The sequence below is a fragment of the Triturus cristatus genome, chromosome 1_1 (assembly GCF_964204655.1).
Source record: "Triturus cristatus chromosome 1_1, aTriCri1.1, whole genome shotgun sequence".
NCBI lineage: Eukaryota > Metazoa > Chordata > Amphibia > Caudata > Salamandridae > Triturus > Triturus cristatus.
Genome location: NC_140579.1, coordinates 702,152,242 through 702,172,782, shown reverse-complemented (window position 1 = coordinate 702,172,782; position 20,541 = coordinate 702,152,242). Strand labels below are relative to the sequence as shown.

Sequence of the window (20,541 nt, the reverse complement as noted above, 5' to 3'; positions counted from 1 at the left end):
CCTCTTGAGAGAGTAGTGGCATATACTCCGGATGAATTGCTTTTTGTAGCAAAAGATGTGACTCGGAAAGCACGAGCGGCACATGAGAAACTGGCGGGTTTGGCTAGAGAATATGGGGTGGATCTATCCAAGACTAGAGCATTGCAAGGGAGCCATAGGATGCATTGTACCGAGCGGGAATTGGAAGAGAAAAGAGTTGTTGGTCTAAGGTCACATACTAGGGAACTGATTATAGCTATGAGAATATGGCTGATGCTTGACAAATGGCAAGAGAAATGGGCTAGGAAAAAGAATTCTAGAGGAGCGAAAGGAGGGAGCTCTGAAGGAGATTTGCAGGAGGTAAAGATCCTTCCCTTGAGAGAGGTGGCGAATGGAGGATATGTGCATGTGCCATGGAGCAGGGGGGATTTGGCATCATTTACGAATGATTTTCCCAGGCTCAGGGAGAAGCCTGCAGAGTGGTACAAGCAAGTTGAGCGTTTCGTTAAGATCTCGAAGGTGTTGTGGATAGATCTGAACACCTTATTCGATATCGTGGTTCCGGGAGATCTGTGGAACGCATGTAAAATTGCTGTTGATTGGCCGGACTATGAGCCTGATAGGAACATAGTTACAAATGGTCCGTCGCCCGTGGTAATGAGGCTGTACGATAAGGTAATTACCTGGTTGAAATCGAAGGTTTCACCCCAAGACATCGATTGGGTGAAGATAGACAGGACAGTGCAGGAGCCAAAGGAGACAGTACATGAATTTTATGAGAGACTTTTGAAGGCTTTTAAGCAGTACAGTGGTTTAGATGAGCTGGAAACGAAGGACATGGGACAGTTTGTGTCTAAGTTCGTGCTGGGTTTGAAGCCCGAGGTCAGTCTTATGATACAGCAGCATTTGATCTGTTGGCAGAATAAGCCCGTAGATGAGATCTTGCGGTATGCTAGGTACTGCACGGATGAGATTGAGTCCAAGCATAAGAAGATGAAGGATAACTTATTGCTCATTCAGATGCAAGCTGCTCAGGGACCGCCGAATGGGGGTCAGGTGGGGCGGAGACAGGGAAATTATCAGACAGGGAATCAGAACGCGCAGGGTCAGGGAAGGCCGAGGCCCGTTGACCCTAGGACAGGTATAGATGTAGCGATCTTGAAGAAGACGACAGCTTGTCACCAGTGTCACCAGGTGGGACACTGGAGGCGCGAGTGTCCCTTGAACCCCTATAATCAGCCGCAGATGGAGGGAGGAATGGGTCAGGTCTCTGGGGCGGAACAGGTACAGACGGTGACTGTACCGAGAATGATGCAAGGGGGGACCGGCGTCTCGCAGGTGCAGGTTCCCCAGCCACCCAGGATGCAGAACATACAGCAGGGAGCTCGGACTTATTTGCAGATGCCCATGTTCGAAGTGGGAGAGGAGAGGGATGCAGATTTGCTGGCGCAGCTAAGTCTAGGTCAGGATGACGATTGCCTCCTTAGGGCTATTCTAGAGGTAGATCAGAGAGGACCCTTTGTGGAAGCAGAACTCGATGGACGCCCGACTACCTTTTTGGTAGATACGGGGGCTACCAGGTCAACTATAAGATCAGCAGTAGTTCCGGGGGTAGCCCTTTCGGGGGAATGCATACAAGTGGTTGGAGTGGCGAACAAGAGACTAGTGAGCCCCTTAACGGAACCGATTCCAGTCAGGATAGGAAACTTTAGGGATCGACATCAGTTCGTGGTGTGCGATTCTAGTCCTGTTTGTCTGTTGGGAAGAGATTTATTGTGTAAGCTCAATTGCACAATTTACTGTACCCCGAAGGGAGTAGAGGTACAGACAAGAGATGATGACGCGACCTTTAAGGTTGCAAATCAGCGGGTGTGCGTGGAAATGTACCCGGCTTTGACAGTGGAGGAGCTTCCACAGGATTTGAGGGAGTCTGTATCGACCGATGTGTGGGATCTAAGCGGAGAGGAGATCGGCTTGGTCAGGGGAGTGGAACCAGTGAAGATACAGGTTAAGCCAAACGCGGAATTCCCGAGAACACCCCAGTATAAACTGTCGCCTGAAACGATTGCCGGGATCAAACCTGTGATTGAGTCTATGATTAGGCAGGGAATACTGGTGGAGATCATGGGTAGTCCATGTAACTCACCCATTATGGGACTGCAGAAACCAAGCGGGAAGTTTAGGATAGTGCAAGACCTGCGGAAAATAAATGACATAGTTGTTCCATGTTGTCCAGTGGTACCGAATCCATCTGTGATACTGTTCCAGATCCCATGCGAAGCTGGATGGTTCACAGTGATTGACTTGTGTCAGGCATTCTTTTCGATTCCCCTACATGAAGAGAGTAGATTTCTTTTTGCATTTAGGCTAGAGAATCGGATATTAACATGGTGTCGTATCCCACAGGGGTATACGGAGAGCCCGTCAATTTTTAATCAACTCTTAAAGAAGAATCTTGAAGGTCTTGTGTTGCCGAAAAACTCTGTTTTGGTGCAATACATTGACGACCTGCTTGTTGCGTCAGAGACAGAAGACGCTTGCAGGGTCGATACCATTGCGTTGTTGAACTTCCTGGGAGAGAATGGTCACAAGGTGTCTCCAAACAAGCTGCAATACTGTTTACCTGAGGTACAGTATTTGGGGCACAGAATTGCGAAGGGTAAAAGGAAAGTGTCTCCAGATCGCATTGATGCGATTCTGAGAATGCCAGTTCCCTCGACGCAGAGGGAAGTTAGAATGTTTTTGGGAATGGTGGGCTATTGCCGCCAGTGGATCCCAAACTTTTCCTTTGAAGCGAAGCCTTTACAGCGGCTGACGCGAAAGGATGTAAGTGATCCGGTACCATGGGACGACGACTGTTTGAAATCATTTCTGAGGCTGAGAGAAGCCTTATGTAGCGCTCCTGCGTTGGGAATGCCGGATTACAACAAGGCCTTTGCATTATTCTGCTGCGAAAGAGAAGGTTGCGCATTAGCAGTGTTAACCCAGAATCATGGAGGTGTCCGTAGACCAGTTGCTTATTTCTCAGCTACTTTAGATCCAGTAGCTTCTGCGTTGCCCGGATGTCTCAGATCCGTTGCGGCAACAGGTGTCAGCATCGAGAGATGCGAGAGCATTGTGATGGGGCATCCTCTTACTGTACATGTGCCACACTCTGTTGAATTGTTGATGACTAGGACTAAAACACAGCACCTCACGAATAATAGGCTGACTCGTTATGAGCAAGTTATCCTTGCAGCCGATAATGTGACATTGAAGAGGTGTGCTGTTTTAAATCCTGCTACATTGTTACCTATTCCATTTATAGATGATAATGAAGATTGTGAGGACCATGATTGTCTCGATGTGACTGAACTATGCACCAAACCGAGACCCGACATTGTCGATGAGCCGCTCCCAGTGTCAGATGAGATTTTCTTTGTAGACGGTTCATGTTTAAGAGACAGTGTCGGTCGACTGAGAGCAGCGTTTGCTGTATGCACCATCACGGGTGTGGTTGAAGCCGCTTGTTTAGAAGGAGTACACTCCGCACAGGTGGCTGAGCTTATTGCTTTGACTCGTGCCTGTTTGGCAGCCGACAAGATCCGTGTAACTATTTACACGGACAGCCAGTATGGGTTTGGTGTGGTTCATGACTTCGGACAGCTATGGTCCCAGAGAGGGTTCATGACGTCTTCAGGATCTCCCATAAGAAATGGTGATCATGTGCGGAAACTGTTAAAAGCATTGCAAGGTCCTGATGAAATTGCTGTTGTTAAATGTGCTGCACACACAAAGGGGAACGATTTTGTTTCGTTGGGAAATAACTATGCTGATGAAGTAGCCCGATTTTGTGCAGAACAGGGATGCAACTTCACTGAGACCCACGTTGAGGAAACTGGGGAGGAGGTGGTGTACGGTCAGATGTTAGCAATGGCCGACTCATGGGAGGAACTGAAACAGCTTCAGGAAGGGGTCTCGGATCAGGAACGTGACAGTTGGATACGAGCTGGATGTGAGAAGGGAGATGTGGATATATGGGTTTTGAATGATGGACGAGCAGTGTTGCCGGAAAGTTTGTTGAATCCCATGGCGAGGTTGATACATGGTGCTGTACATCTTGGTAGGGATGCCATGATGAGAGTGTTTCGTCAGACTTGGTACAACCCGAAGTTTCGTGCAGTGGCTGAAACCGTGTGCCAGAGGTGTGTCACTTGTCAACAGATGAATGTAGGGAAAAGAACTGCTGTGACATTGAGCCACATAGGGAGGTCAGGAGGACCTTTCAATAGGATGCAGCTGGATTTTGTCGAAATGCCGAAGTGTAATGGGTTGAGGTACATATTAGTGATAGTATGTGTCTTTTCCAGGTGGGTGGAGGCATACCCTACACGCAGATGCGACACACTCACAGTAGCGAAACTGTTATTGAGAGAACTCATTCCAAGGTACGGGTTCCCGACGTCCTTTGAATCGGACAGAGGAACTCATTTCCACAGCGAAGTTATGAAGTTGCTATGTGCTGCTTTGAATATAGACCAGAAGTTACACTGTAGCTATAGACCAGAAGCTTCAGGGATAGTGGAGCAGGTGAATGGAACTCTGAAGGCTCGGATGGCGAAAGTGTGTTCGTCTACGTCTCTGAAATGGCCTGACGCATTACCTTTGGTCCTTATGAGCCTCCGAAGTGTGCCTGATAGAAGGACTGGGTTGTCACCCCATGAAATCCTCATGGGAAGAGCGATGCGTTTGCCTGCAATACCTGCTACTGCTCTGATAAATATCACTGATGATATGATTCTGGACTATTGTAAAGGCCTTGCTGACGTGGTCCGTTCTGTGTCTCAGCAGGTGCAGACAGCAACGGTTCCAGCTGCGAGTGACCGGTGCCACGACTTGGACCCAGGCGATTGGGTCCTAGTCCGAAAGCACGTGAGGAAGAGTTGTTTGGATGCTAGGTGGCGCGGCCCTTTCCAAGTGATCCTTGTCACGAACACAGCTGTCAAGTGTGGAGGTTTACCGAACTGGGTGCATGCTTCTCATACCCGTAGAGTTCCAGCACCCTTGGAAGATACAGCCCCTCTCGAGAACAAAGATCCCAGTGAGCCGACAGAGCCTCCTGAGAGGGCCAGTCAAGCTGTAAGGGTTGCTGAAGCGGCCGATGGTGCACTGAGTCGAGTTGGGGGAGAACGTGAAAGGAGTACTGACCCAGAAACAGGCGAAAGAGCAAGAGGTGCAGTGGGTAGTACAGAATCAAGTTCTGCCGAAGAAGAGGAGGTCAGTGCACAGGGTATCGAAGGGAAGACCGGAGGCGTTACCGAAGCAGAAAGGGTTTGGCCCGCAAGACAGAACCGGGTAAACCTGAGGTTGGCTCCAGACACAGATCTTGCACCAGTTTCGGAAGAACCAGAAGAAGAATCAGGTGACGAGGAGAATCCTCAAGGTGGTGTGAGGAGGTCCAAGAGAACTCGAGTGCCAAGTCGGAAGTACGCTTCACCCGAGTGGGCATATCAAGTGACTGATGCCAGGGTTACCGAGCACGGGAAGGTTGAGGTCGATGACATTGGTCAACAGTGTCCCGCTCCAGAGGGTGGAAGTGTTGCTGAAGGTTCCGGGATTGGAGATCGAAGGAATTTTGACGATTCATATTCCGAGTCCGCCATTCCTAAGTGTCATTCGAGGTATGATCTTGGACAATTTGGAGTTCCCGACGTTCACGACTGTGCCAGATCCACAAGAACTGATCATTCTTAAGCTCGAAATATTGCAGGGAGTCTTGGAGCTGTTGGGACCAGCGCTTATGTTAGGTTGATTTGAGAAGGTTGCAAGCAGAGAAGAAGATAACCTAGATCCGAGCGGAAGAAGAACAAATTTAGGGATTTTTCCGTTATAGAACGAAGAAAAGTTAGGGAGGTTTGCCTAAAGTTCACGAAAGAGACACTGATGAGAAAGAGACATACCCTTTCAGAGACTGTATTGGACACTGAGTACATTCCGAAGATGGCAGATCCTGCAAACCCACATCGTAGGGCTAAATTGATAATAGGCACGTTGGTAGGAGTTGTGATAGTCACCATATTTGCGGTAGTGATAAGTTCATACATGGTGGCTCACAGGCAAGAGGGGAAGGTTCAGGGAGCACCCACACCTATTACCCCAGGGCAGAGTGGTGTCAGTATCAGGGAACAGGAAACATCGAAGATGAGGGAGGATCGCAGACTACACATGGATTTATCGAAGGGTGATTTTAAGCTTAATGCGTATGCAAGGTTGCTGTATGAGTATGTTGATGCGATGGATGTGAAGGATTGCTATGTGTGTATGCAGTTGCCTGCTTCAGTGGATGAGGGTATCAAGTATCATCATCTTCCATTGACTTATGGGATTTCTTGTAGTTTATTACTCAGTTTATTTTATGACAGGAGACAGTTCGAGTATTTCTTTTCAAATTTTGATACGGTACTTCCTGAAGTTCCAGCAATCAAGCATTTGAACAAATATGATTCTAATAAGAAAGAGGACAGACTCCTGAAGTATTTTAGACCGACTATGAAGTTGGATACGGCGCATGCTCACAGGAATAACCTGACATGTGCGTTATCTGAGATAGAGAAGAAATTCATAGACCAGGTAGAGGACAGATACAGACGGTTGACCCAGACACGACACACCGGAGATAGCCCAGTAGATTGGACAGACGAGGAGAGAGCTCACAGATCCAAGGGAAGTTATGGACCAATAGCGTTAGATGAGGTACAGAGAGGGAATTTGTGTATTGGAAGGCCTCAATCCGATACGGATAAGGTCGCAGTAGGACATAGCACTTGTTCTCAGACCTTCACAGTGGAAGCTTCTGCTAAGAATTTTATGGTAGGTCCAGTAGAGGTAATTCCGACAGTATATTATGTATGTGGGAAGAATGCTTATGTCAGGCTACCTGCGAATTGGTATGGCATATGCTATTTGGCCATTATATTCCCGAAGATCTATCACACCGAGGACTTGGAGTTGTTAGAGACGAAGCGACAGTCCAGGAAACGTAGGGCTACGAACGCTGGTGCAGTGATTGGGGACATATACGGAGCAATGATACCTAGTATGGGTGTGGTGTTGAATGATGTGAAGATCAGGAGGTTGGCGACTGTGGTCGATGAGTTGTCTATGAACACGGCGAGATCTTTGTTGTTGGTGGCTGGAGAGATGTTGTCGATACGGAATATGGTTATGCAGAATCGCCTTGCTTTAGATGTGTTATTAGCCAAAGAGGGCGGAGTCTGCAAATTATTGAAGGTTCAGGAATGCTGCACATATATTCCAGACAACACGAAGGAGATAGGGAAGTACATAGACAACATCACGACTATTCACAAGGAGATTATGGATTTGACGGAGGAGAATGTGTGGGAGAAGATTGGATTAGGCTTTGGAAGAGTGGGAACCTGGTTTGCGAATTTGGGAAGGGGATTTCTGGGATCAGTGTTGAAGCCAATTATCATTGCTGTGGTTTGCGTGATTTGTTTGTGGGGATGCGTGAAGGCATGGAAGTGGTATCAAGGAGGCAAGGTTGAAAGGGCTCTTAAGGCAAACGAGAAAAGGATGGCGAAGCTCCAGGAGCAGCAATATGAGAGTCTTAAGAAACTAGAGGGAGTTCGACATGGCAAGGTTATGACTAGCGTGGTTTAAATCAGTTCTAAAGAAGAGAAATGTAATGGTGTGATGACGGATGTCATCAAAGGGGGGAACTGATGTAGCGCTTAAAAGTTTGAAAATTGTAGGGGTGCATTATACTCACTGTTAGTTGGCACCCGCACATAATCAAATGTGTGCTCAGGTATTTTGTGTGCAGTGTATTACGAATTGTATAACCTATATCGATTTTAATAGAAGTGCTAGCTATGTACAAGCCCATTGTAAACGTATTGGAGAAATGTATAGAGTATAGTTTATGTGAAATGTAATGTGGTGTTAGAAATGTGCACCCTAGACTTCGTGTCTGTAGTTTGTTTAGTTTGACCACACATGAAAGAAAGACGTAAATGTCAATACTGTGATTGAAACCTGCTTGTGTAACCGAAGTAGTGGCCAGAATTCGCATATATCGTTGAGGCGAAAGGCCTGGTATTTTCTTATGTTAGCCAAGGGCAATAGGCCAAAAAGGATTTATTCCAGTAGAGGTTTTAGGCTGTAGTAAATTGCAACTTAAAAGATGTGAAGAATGTCTGCTTTGCATGATCTCACCCCAGGTGCAAGGACAGTTGCTCGTTAGTAGAGAAGCTCTTTGTTCACAAATTGACTTATGTAGTAAAAGCCAGACATGGGAGTGTATTGGAATGTGCCAATCGTAACTCCTAGTGCGGATGGCGTCTGGGACTCAAGGCCAAGCGATGGACGATGGAACTGGACAGCGCTCTGTGGAAATTTACTGAAAGACGACCCCGCAGAAGAGGAGGCGCAAAGGGCGTGTTCTGGGATTTGGGGTTCTGTATTAGGGACAGCGCCCCGAGGGTGGAGGCAGATCAGAGCAGCCCTGAGCAGAGGAAGGCTAGGCGAAGAGATAGAGGGGGCAACTTAGACCAGCTCTCTAAGTGAAGTCTTCTTATGAAGTTTCACTCTGACACCTTTTATTCGATGAGGGTCTCAAGGGATTGCTAAGTAGGGATGTCATCTAGTGCAGAGTAGGGACAGAGATGGTATGGTTCAGTGTCCCTAGTATCGACATTTGCTTGGTGGTGTTCTACCTCATGCTTTTAGAGATTGTACTTTTAGTTATTTTTAGCCGTATGCGGATTCTTCGTAGAGTAGCTTTTGTGTTAGTGCCTATGTACATGTTGTGCCTCGTATTGAGGACTTTGTATTTGCAAATCTTCATGCTGATAATAAAAACCAGAGAGCCAAGAGATTAAGTCTCGAGTCCTTGATTATGGCAAATTGCGGACAGTAATTGATAATTGTGTGTTTTTCCCTCCACGCTATTGGGCAAGTAAAAAGGTCCATCTGACCAGAGTGGGTTCCAGTAGATAATTGCGAGATACCCAAATGGGCCGGAGCAATAGTATAGGGGTAAAAATTACTATTCTAACTCCAGGGGGTGCATCAGTAGGGTAAGTGTTGGATAGTATAGGGGTAAAAATTACTATTCTAACTCCAGGGGGTGCATCAGTAGGGTAAGTGTTGGATAGTATAGGGGTAAAAATTACTATTCTAACTCCAGGGGGTGCATCAGTAGGGTAAGTGTTGGATAGTATAGGGGTAAAAATTACTATTCTGACTCCAGGGGGTGCAACAGTAGGGTAAATGTTGGATAGTGTAGGGGTAAAAATTACTATTCTAACTCCAGGGGGTGCAACAGTAGGGTAAGTGTTGGATAGTGTAGGGGTAAAAATTACTATTCTAACTCCAGGGGGTGCAACAGTAGGGTAAGTGTTGGATAGTGTAGGGGTAAAAATTACTATTCTAACTCCAGGGGGTGCAACAGTAGGGTAAGTGTTGGATAGTGTAGGGGTAAAAATTACTATTCTAACTCCAGGGGGTGCATCAGTAGGGTAAGTGTTGGATAGTATAGTGTAATATTATGCGTTGTAATGGTATGCGTTGTAATGGTAGTATGCGTTGTAATGGAATGCGTTGTAAAGGTAGTTTTTAAAAATGCGTTGTAGTGTCATGCGTTGTAATGTCATGCGTTCTAATGGATTATGCGTTGTAAAAAATGCGTTGTAATGGTAGTGCGTTGTAAAAGTTGCGTTGTAAAGGTTGTTCCCCCTGCAGAGTGTATGCGGATGCGCACTAGCATGGACCTGTGACTCTTGGGGACTGCAGGGTGTATGCAGATGTGCACCAGTATGGACTTGTGACTCTGGGGCCTGCAGGGTGAATGCAGATGTGCACTTGCATGGGCCTGTGACTCTAGGGCCTGAAGGGTGTATGCAGATGCGCGCCAGTATGGGAATGTGACTCTGGGGACTACAGGGTGAACGTAGATGAGCACTAGCATGGACCCGTGACTCTGGGGCCTGAAGGGTGTATGCACATGCTCACCAGTATGGGCCTAGTACTCCTGGGACCTGCAGGGTGTATGCAGATGCGCACCGGTATGGGTCTGTGATTTCTGGGGCCGGCAGGGTAAATGCAGATGCGCGCCAGTATGGAAATGTGACTCTGGGGCCTGCACGGTGAATGAAGATGCACACCAGTATGGGCCAGTGACTCCTGGGGCCTGCAGGGTGTATGCAGATGCACACCTGTATGGGCCTGGGACCCTGGGGCCTGCAGGGTGTATTGTAATACGCACCAGTATGGGCCAGTGACTCCTGGGGCGTGCAGGGTGTATGCAGATGCGCACCAGTATGGACCTGTGACTCCTGGTGCCTGCAGGGTGTATGCAGATGCGCACCAGCATGAGGCTGTCACTATGAGCTCTGCAGGGTGTATGCAGATGCGTACAAGTATAGGACTGTGACTCATGGAGCCTGCAGGGTGTATGCAGATGCACACCAGTGTAGATCTGGGACTCATGGGGCCTGCAGAGTGAATGCAGATGTGCACCAGTATGGGTCTGTGCCTCTGGGGCCTGCAGGGCCAATGCAGATGCGCAGTACTATGGACCAGTGACTCCTGGAGCATGCAGGGTGTATACAGATGCACACTAGTATGGACCTGTGACTCTGGGGCCTGCAGTGTGAATGCAGATGCACACCAGTATGGGCCTGGGACTCTAGGGCTTGCAGGGTGAATGCAGATGAGTGCCAATTTGGGCCTGGGGCCCTAGGGCCTGCAGGGTGTATGTAGATGCGCACCAGTATGAGCCTGCCACTCTGGGGACTGCAGGGTAAAAGCAGATGCGCACCAGCATGGGCCTGTGACTCTCGGGCCTGCAGGGTGTATGCTGATGAGCACCGGTATGGGCCTGTGATTCCTGGGGCCTGCAGAGAGTATGCAGATGCGCACCAGTATGGGCCTGTGACCCCTTGGGCCTGCAGAGAGTATGCAGATGCGCACCAGTATGGGCCTGTGACCCCTTGGGCCTGCAGGGTGAATGCAGATGCACACCAGTGTGGGCCTGTGACCCCTTGGGCCTGCAGGGAGTATGCAGATGCGCACCAGTGTGGGCCTGTCCTCTGGGACCTGCAAGGTGAAAGCAGATGCACACCAGTATGGACCTGTGAAACCTGGGGCCTGCAGGGTGTATACAGAGGTACACTAGTATGGTCCTGTGACTTCTGGGGCCTGCATGGTGTATATAGATGCACACCAGCATAAACATGCGACTCTGGGGCCTGCAGGGTGAATGGAGATGCACACCAGTATGGGCCTGGGACTCTGGGTCCTGCAGGGTGAATGCAGATGTGTACTAGTATAGGCATGGGGTTCTGGGGCCTGCAGGGTGAATGCAGATGCACACCAGTATGGACCTGTGACTCCTGGGGTCTGCAGAGTGTATGCGGATGCGCACTAGCATGGACCTGTGACCCTTGGGGACTGCAGGGTGTATGCAGATGTGCACCAGTATGGACTTGTGACTCTGGGGCCTGCAGGGTGAATGCAGATGTGCACTTGCATGGGCCTGTGACTCTAGGGCCTGAAGGGTGTATGCAGATGCGCGCCAGTATAGGAATGTGACTCTGGGGACTACAGGGTGAACGCAGATGCGCACTAGCATGGGCCCGTGACTCTGGGGCCTGAAGGGTGTATGCACATGCTCACCAGTATGGGCCTAGTACTCCTGGGACCTGCAGGGTGTATGCAGATGCGCCCCGGTATGGGTCTGTGATTTCTGGGGCCGGCAGGGTGAATGCAGATGCGCGCCAGTATGGAAATGTGACTCTGGGGCCTGCACGGTGAATGAAGATGCACACCAGTATGGGCCAGTGACTCCTGGGGCCTGCAGGGTGTATGCAGATGCACACCTGTATGGGCCTGGGACCCTGGGGCCTGCAGGGTGTATTGTAATACACACCAGTATGGGCCAGTGGCTCCTGGGGCGTGCAGGGTGTATGCAGATGCGCACCAGTATGGACCTGTGACTCCTGGGGCCTGCAGGGTGTATGCAGATGCGCACCAGCATGAGGCTGTCACTATGAGCTCTGCAGGGTGTATGCAGATGCGTACAAGTATAGGACTGTGACTCATGGAGCCTGCAGGGTGTATGCAGATGCACACCAGTGTAGATCTGGGACTCCTGGGGCCTGCAGAGTGAATGCAGATGTGCACCAGTATGGGTCTGTGACTCTGGGGCCAGCAGGGCGAATGCATATGCGCACCAGTATGGGCCTGTGACTCTGGGGCCTGCAGGGCGAATGCAGATGCGCAGTACTATGGACCAGTGACTCCTGGAGCATGCATGGTGTATACAGATGCACACTAGTATGGACCTGTGACTCTGGGGCCTGCAGTGTGAATGCAGATGCACACCAGTATGGGCCTGGGGCCCTAGGGCCTGCAGGGTGTATGTAGATGCGCACCAGTATGAGCCTGCCACTCTGGGGACTGCAGGGTGAAAGCAGATGCGCACCACCATGGGCCTGTGACTCTCGGGCCTGCAGGGAGTATGCAGATGCGCACCAGTATGGGCCTGTCCTCTGGGACCTGCAAGGTGAAAGCAGATGCGCACCAGTATGGGCCTGTGAAACCTGGTGTCTGCAGGGTGTATGCTGATGCGCACCAGTATAGGCCGGTTACGCCTGGGGCCTGCAGGGTGTATGCAGATGCGCACCAGGTGCACCAATATGGGCCTGTGTCTCCAGGCACTCCAGTATGAGCCTGTGACTCCTGGAGCTTGCAGGGTGTATGCAGACGCGCACCAGTATGGGTCTGTGACTCCTGGGGCCTGCAGGGTGTATGCAGATGCGCACCAGGTGCACCAATATGGGCCTGTGACTCCAGGCACTCCAGTATGAGCCTGTGACTTCTGGGGCCTGCAGGGTGTATGCAGATGCGCACTAGTATGGAACTGTGACTCTTGAGGTCTGCAAGGTGTATGCAGATGTGCACCAGTATGGACTTGTGACTCTGGGGCCTGCAGGGTGAATGCAGATGCGCGCCAGTATGGACGTGTGACTCTGGGGCCTGCACGGTGAATGAAGATGCACACCAGTATGGGCCTGTGACTCCTGGGGCCTGCAGGGTGTATGCAGATGCAAACCCGTATGGGCCTGGGACCCTGGGACCTGCAGGGTGTATGCGGATACACACCAGTATGGGCCAGTGACTCCTAAGGCTTGCAGTGTGTATGCAGATGTGCAGCAGTATGGACTTGTGACTCTGGGGCCTGCAGGGTGAATACAGATGTGCACTTGCATGGGCCTGTGACTCTAGGGCCTGAGGGGTGTATGCAGATGCGCGCCAGTATGGGAATGTGACTCTGGGGGCTACAGGGTGAACGCAAATGCGCACTAGCATGGGCCCGTGACTCTGGGGCATGAACGGGTGTATGCAAATGCTCACCAGTATGGGCCTAGTACTCTTGGGACCTGCAGGGTGAATGAAGATGCATACCAGTATGGGCCAGTGACTCCTGGAGCCTGCAGGGTGTATGCAGATGCACACCAGTATGGGCCTGGGACTCTGGGGCCTGCAGGGCGAATGCAGATGCGCACCAGTATGGGCCTGTGACTCTGGGGGCCTGCAGGGTGTATGCAGATGTGCACCAATATGGCCCTGTGACTCCTGGGCCCTGCAGGGTGTATGCAGATGCGCACCAGCATGGGCCCGTCACTCTGAGGCCTGCATGGTGAATGCAGATGCGCACAAGTATAAGCCTGTGACTCATGGGGCCTGCAGGGTGTATGCAGATGCACACCAGTATGGATCTGGGACTCCTGGGGCCTGCAGGGAGAATGCAGATGCGCACCAGTATCGGCCTGTGACTCTGGGGACTGTAGGGCGAATGCAGATGCACACCAGTATGGGCCTGTGACTCTGGAGCCTACAGGGCGAATGCAGATGCGCACCAGGATGGGCCTGGGACTCTGGTGCGTGCAGGGTGAATGCAGATGCTCACTACTGTGGACCAGTGACTCCTGGAGCATGCAGGGTGTATGCAGATGTGCACCAGTATGGGCCTGTGACTCTGGGGCCTGCAGGGTGTATACAGATGCACACTAGTATGGGCCTGTGACTCCTGTGGCCTGCAGGGTGTATGCAGATGCGCCCCATCATGGGTCTGTGACTCCTGGGGCCTGCAGGGTGTATACAGATGCGCGTCAGTATGGACCTGTGACTCCTGGGGTCTGCAGAGTGTATGCAGATGCACACTAGTATGGACCTGTGACTCTTGGGGTCTGCAGGGTGTATGCAGATGTGCACCAGAATGGACTTGACTCTGGGGCCTGCAGGGTGAATGCAGATGCTCACTACTGTGGACCAGTGACTCCTGGAGCATGCAGGGTGTATACAGATGCACACTAATATGGACCTGTGACTCTGGGGCCTGCAGTGTGAATGTAGATGCCCACCAGTATGGGCCTGTGAAACCTGGGGCCTGCAGGGTGTATACAGATGTACACCAGTATGGGCCTGTGACCCCTGGGGCCTGCAGGGTGTACGCAGATGCGCACCAGTTTAGGCCGGTGACGCCTGGGGCCTACAGGGTGTATGCAGATGCGAACCAGGTGCACTAATATGGGCCTGTGACTCCAGGCACACCAGTATGAGCCTGTGACTCCTGTGGCCTGCAGGGTGTATGCAGATGCGCACCATCATGGGCCTGTGACTCCTGGGGCCTGCAGGGTGTATACAGATGCACACCAGTATGGACTTGTGACTCTAGGGCCTGAAGGGTGTATGCAGATGCGCATCAGTATGGGAATGTGACTCTGGGGACTACAGGGTGAACGCAGATGCGCACTAGCATGGGCCCGTGACTCTGGGGTCTGAATGGTGTATGCAGATGCGCACCAGTATAGGCCGGTGATGCCTGGGGCCTGCAGGGTGTATGCAAATGCGCGCCAGGTGCACCAATATGGGCCTGTGACTCCAGGCACACCAGTATGAGCCTGTGACTCTGAGGCCTGCAAGGTGAATGCAGATGCGTTCCAGTATGGGCCTGTGATTTCTGGGGCCTGCAGGGTGAATACAGATGCACACCAGTATGGCCTGGGACTCTGGGTCCAGCAGGGTGAATGCAGATGTGTACTAGTATAGCCCTGGGGTTCTGGGGCCTGCAGGGTGAATGCAGATGCACATCAGTATGGACCTGTGACTCATGGGGTCTGCAGAGTGTATGCAGATGCGCAATAGCATAGAACTGTGATTCTTGGGGTCTGCAGGGTGTATGCAGATGTGCACCAGTATGGACTTGTGACTCTGGGGCCTGCAGGGTGAATGCAGATGTGCACTTGCATGGGCCTGTGACTCTAGGGCCTGAAGGGTGTATGCAGATGTGCGCCAGTATGGGAATTTGACTCTGGGGACTACAGGGTGAACGCAGATGCGCACTAGCATGGGCCCGTGACTCTGGGGCCTGAAGGGTGTATGCAGATGCTCACCAGTATGGGCCTAGTACTCCTGGGACCTGCAGGTTGTACAATACTAATTGGGTGTATGAAGGCTATATGGCCTTACCAACAATATTACACGATATCAGATATGAAAAACCAAGGTCAACAGCGGTGCAATCAATATTGGGAACAACACCCAAGATCCCAGAAGTGCTCAATCTAAGATTGATGGAAACAATTAAATATTATTGGTGCACACGCTACGAGTAAATATGAATATTAAATAAATCATGTCCAACAAAAACTTCAGTTCTTCTTTCTTTATTTTCAAGATTCTTCCACTCCCCAACGCGTTTCGTCGTTTCGAAGGGATTAACCCATACGACTTCCTCAGGGCTGGAAGTAATATAAATAACACAATGTATAGCATAATGGCGGTAAATAATGTTTGAGCACAAAATAGATCCAACAGTTTTTTTTAACACAAGCAAAGGAATCTCCGGTGCAATTACAGACATGTGCGCAATATAAACATTTATGTGGAGCTAAAAGCATCAGTGTAAATGACTGATAATCAGAACCCAAAAGATTATAATTTCAAAGAACACAATTCAATTATGGTGACAACACAAAATTTATAGCACTAATTAGTCTACTCACCAACCCATGTGAGTCTCATGCTAAATATGACTAGTGCAAGAAAAATCTGTACCTCAATTTTTGAAGAACTGCAAACCTATAATGGTACAAATAACTAGGGCTGGGCGGAATTTGCGGAATGCCTCTTCGCGGAATTTTGAAAAAAAATTGTGGAAAACGAGCGCACAACCTGAGGGACCGTGTGCCTGGGACTGGGGTCCCTCGTGCTTGGGCAGGCTCCCCGATCTCCCCAGCCTGGCTGCGTTGAGAAGCAGGGACCGGCCCCGGGCCTCCTGATTTTTGGTCAGGGCCTGGGATCCCACGTCATGCGGCCTGCCAAGTGTCCATCTGCCCGGGACAAGGGACCCTGGTGCAGAGCCCTGCAAGGGCCGGCGGGAGCCCTACCGCTATGGCTCGTTGTGGGCAGCTGGGAGTCCTTTCGGTCCCGGCCATCTGGTCGCACCTTTCCCTCGGCCATCTGGTCGCACGCAATGCTTTCCAATGGGGCGACCAGATGTCCGGGCCAGCCTGGAAGTCCCGATGAGGGCTCATTTGACTCCCGGATCCCAGTCAGGGCTCCAGGAGGTCGGGCGCACCCGCACCTAGGATCCCCTCCGTCACTCAGAGCGCGAGGGTTACAAGAAAGGTGGGTAGCCTTCCTCCGGATTAGTAGGGGCAGGGTATGCCGGGACACCCCTCCCGGGGATGGCGGTTCTCAGGCGGGGACCAGATGGGCCAAGCCCAGACGACACTTCCCCGGGGCGTCCAGTGCTCCCTCCTCCAGCCCGCGGCGAGGCAAAGTGCCCAGGACGGGCTCCATGGGTCCCCCGGGCGTCCCCCGAGGCCTGCAGCCCCAAAGCCCTGCAGCCCTGGAGCCCTTCAGCCCGGAGCCCTGGAGCCCTGCAGGCACGGAGCCCTGCAGGCCCGGAGCCCTGCAGGCCCGGAGCCCTGCAGCCCCGGAGCCCTGCAGGCCCGGAGCCCTGCAGGCCCGGAGCCCTGCAGCCCCGGAGCCCTGCAGCCCCGGAGCCCTGCAGCCCCGGAGCCCTGCAGCCCCGGAGCCCTGCAGCCCCGGAGCCCTGCAGCCCCGGAGCCCTGCAGCCCCGGAGCCCTGCAGCCACGGAGCCCTGCAGCCACGGAGCCCTGCGTGGGCAGGCGGGAACCCTAGCGCGAAGGCTCGGGGTTGGACAGATGGGAGTCCTTTCAGTCCCGTCCATCTGGTTGCACCTCTCCCCTCGGCCATCTGGTCGCGCGCAATGCTTTCCAATGGGGTGACCAGATGGCCGGGCCAGCCTGGAAGTCCCGATGAGGGTCCATTCGCCTCGCGAATCCCAGCCAGGGCTCCAGGAGGCCGGGCACGTCCGCGCCTAGGGTCCCCTCCGTCACTCGGAGCGCGAGGGTTACAAGAAAGGTGGGTAGCCTTCCTCCGGATTAGTAGGGGCAGGGTATGCCGGGAAACCCCTCCTGGGGATTGCGGTTCTCAGGCGGGGACCAGATGGGCCAAGCCGGGACGACACTTCCCCGGGGCGTCCGGTGCTTCCTCCTCCAGCCCGCGGCGAGGCAAAGTGCCCAGGACGGGCTCCATGGGTCCCCCGGGCGTCCCCCGAGGCCTGCAGCCCCAAAGCCCTGCAGCCCTGGAGCCCATCAGCCCGGAGCCCTGGAGCCCTGCAGGCCCGGAGCCCTGCAGCCCTGCAGCCCCGGAGCCCTGCAGGCCTGGAGCCCTGCAGCCCCCGAGCCCTGCAGGCCCCGAGCCCTGCAGGCCCCGAGCCCTGCAGGCCCCGAGCCCTGCAGGCCCCGAGCCCTGCAGCCACGGAGCCCTGCGTGGGCAGGCGGGAACCCTAGCGCGAAGGCTCGGGGTTGGACAGATGAGAGTCCTTTCAGTCCCGTCCATCTGGTTGCACCTCTCCCCTCGGCCATCTGGTCGCGCGCAATGCTTTCCAATGGGGCGACCAGATGGCCGGGCCAGCCTGGAAGTCCCGATGAGGGTCCATTCGCCTCGCGAATCCCAGCCAGGGCTCCAGGAGGCCGGGCACGTCCGCGCCTAGGGTCCCCTCCGTCACTCGGAGCGCGAGGGTTACAAGAAAGGTGGGTAGCCTTTCTCCGGATTAGTAGGGGCAGGGTATGCCGGGACACCCCTCCCGGGGATGGCGGTTCTCAGGCGGGGACCAGATGGGCCAAGCCCAGACGACACTTCCCCGGGGCGTTCAGTGCTCCCTCCTCCAGCCCGCGGCGAGGCAAAGTGCCCAGGACGGGCTCCATGGGTCCCCCGGGCGTCCCCCGAGGCCTGCAGCCCCAAAGCCCTGCAACCCTGGAGCCCTTCAGCCCGGAGCCCTGGAGCCCTGCAGGCCCGGAGCCCTGCGGGCCCGGAGCCCTACAGGCCCGGAGCCCTGCAGCCCCGGAGCCCTGCAGCCCCGGAGCCCTGCAGCCCCGGAGCCCTGCAGCCCCCGAGCCCTGCAGCCACGGAGCCCTGCAGCCACGGAGCCCTGCAGCCACGGAGCCCTGCAGCCACGGAGCCCTGCGTGGGCAGGCGGGAACCCTAGCGCGAAGGCTCGAGGTTGGACAGATGAGAGTCCTTTCAGTCCCCGTCCATCTGGTTGCACCTCTCCCCTCGGCCATCTGGTCGCGCGCAATGCTTTCCAATGGGGCGACCAGATGGCCAGGCCAGCCTGGAAGTCCTGATGAGGGTCCATTCGCCTCGCGGATCCCAGCCAGGGCTCCAGGAGGCCGGGCGCGTCCGCGCCTAGGGTCCCCTCCGTCACTCGGAGCGCGAGGGTTACAAGAAAGGTGGGTAGCCTTTCTCCGGATTAGTAGGGGCAGGGTATGCCGGGACACCCCTCCTGGGGATTGCGGTTCTCAGGCGGGGACCAGATGGGCCAAGCCAGGACAACACTTCCCCGGGGCGTCCGGTGCTTCCTCCTCCAGCCCGCGGCGAGGCAAAGTGCCCAGGACGGGCTCCATGGGTCCCCCGGGCGTCCCCCGAGGCCTGCAGCCCCAAAGCCCTGCAGCCCCGGGGCCCTTCAGCCCGGAGCCCTGGAGCCCTGCAGGCCCGGAGCCCTGCAGCCCCGGAGCCCTGCAGGCCCGGAGCCCTGCAGCCCTGGAGCCCTGCAGGCCCGGAGCCCTGCAGCCCTGGAGCCCTGCAGGCCCGGAGCCCTGCAGCCCCGGAGCCCTGCAGCCCCGGAGCCCTGCAGCCCCGGAGCCCCGGAGCCCTGCAGCCCCGGAGCCCTGCAGCCACGGAGCCCTGCGTGGGCAGGCGGGAACCCTAGCGCGAAGGCTCGGGGTTGGACAGATGGGAGTCCTTTCAGTCCCGTCCATCTGGTTGCACCTCTCCCCTCGGCCATCTGGTCGCGCGCAATGCTTTCCAATGGGGCGACCAGATGGCTGGGCCATCCTGGAAGTCTCGATGAGGGTCCATTCGCCTCGCGGATCCCAGCCAGGGCTCCAGGAGGCCGGACGCGTCCGCGCCTAGGGTCCCCTCCGTCACTCGGAGCGCGAGGGTTACAAGAAAGGTGGGTAGCCTTCCTCCGGATTAGTAGGGGCAGGGTATGCCGGGACACCCCTCCTGGGGATTGCAGTTCTCAGGCGGGGACCAGATGGGCCAAGCCCGGACGACACTTCCCCGGGGCGTCCGGTGCTTCCTCCTCCAGCCCGCGGCGAGGCAAAGTGCCCAGGACGGGCTCCATGGGTACCCCGGGCGTCCCCCGAGGCCTGCAGCCCCAAAGCCCTGCAGCCCTGGAGCCCTTCAGCCCGGAGCCCTGGAGCCCTGCAGGCCCGGAGCCCTGCAGCCCTGCAGCCCCAGAGCCCTGCAGCCCCAGAGCCCTGCAGGCCCGGAGCCCTGCAGGCCCGGAGCCCTGCAGCCCCCGAGCCCTGCAGGCCCCGAGCCCTGCAGGCCCCGAGCCCTGCAGCCACGGAGCCCTGCAGCCACGGAGCCCTGCAGCCACGGAGCCCTGCGTGGGCAGGCGGGAACCCTAGCGCGAAGGCTCGGGGTTGGACAGATGAGCGTCCTTTCAGTCCCGTCCATCTGGTTGCACCTCTCCCCTCGGCCATCTGGTCGCGCGCAATGCTTTCCAATGGGGCGACCAGATGGCCGGGCCAGCCTGGAAGTCCCGATGAGGGTCCATTCGCCTCGCGAATCCCAGCCAGGGCTCCAGGAGGCCGGGCACGTCCGCGCCTAGGGTCCCCTCCGTCACTCGGAGCGAGAGGGTTACAAGAAAGGTGGGTAGCCTTCCTCCGGATTAGTAGGGGCAGGGTATGCCGGGACACCCCTCCTGGGGATTGCGGTTCTCAGGCGGGGAACAGATGGGCCAAGCCCGGACGACACTTCCCCGGGGCGTCCGGTGCTTCCTCCTCCAGCCCACGGCGAGGCAAAGTGCCCAGGACGGGCTCCATGGGTCCCCCGGGCGTCCCCCGAGGCCTGCAGCCCCAAAGCCCTGCAGCCCTGGAGCCCTTCAGCCAGGAGCCCTGCAGGCCCGGAGCCCTGCAGGCCCGCAGCCCCGGAGCCCCGGAGCCCTGGAGC

At 54.5% G+C, this 20,541-nt stretch overlaps 1 long non-coding RNA gene across 1 annotated transcript in view; it reads right to left on the bottom strand.

Annotated features, from left to right (window-relative positions):
• LOC146870901 (uncharacterized) overlaps window positions 1-20,541 on the bottom strand; it is a 327,404-nt gene that overhangs the window by 263,919 nt on the left and 42,944 nt on the right. The window lies entirely within an intron of this gene.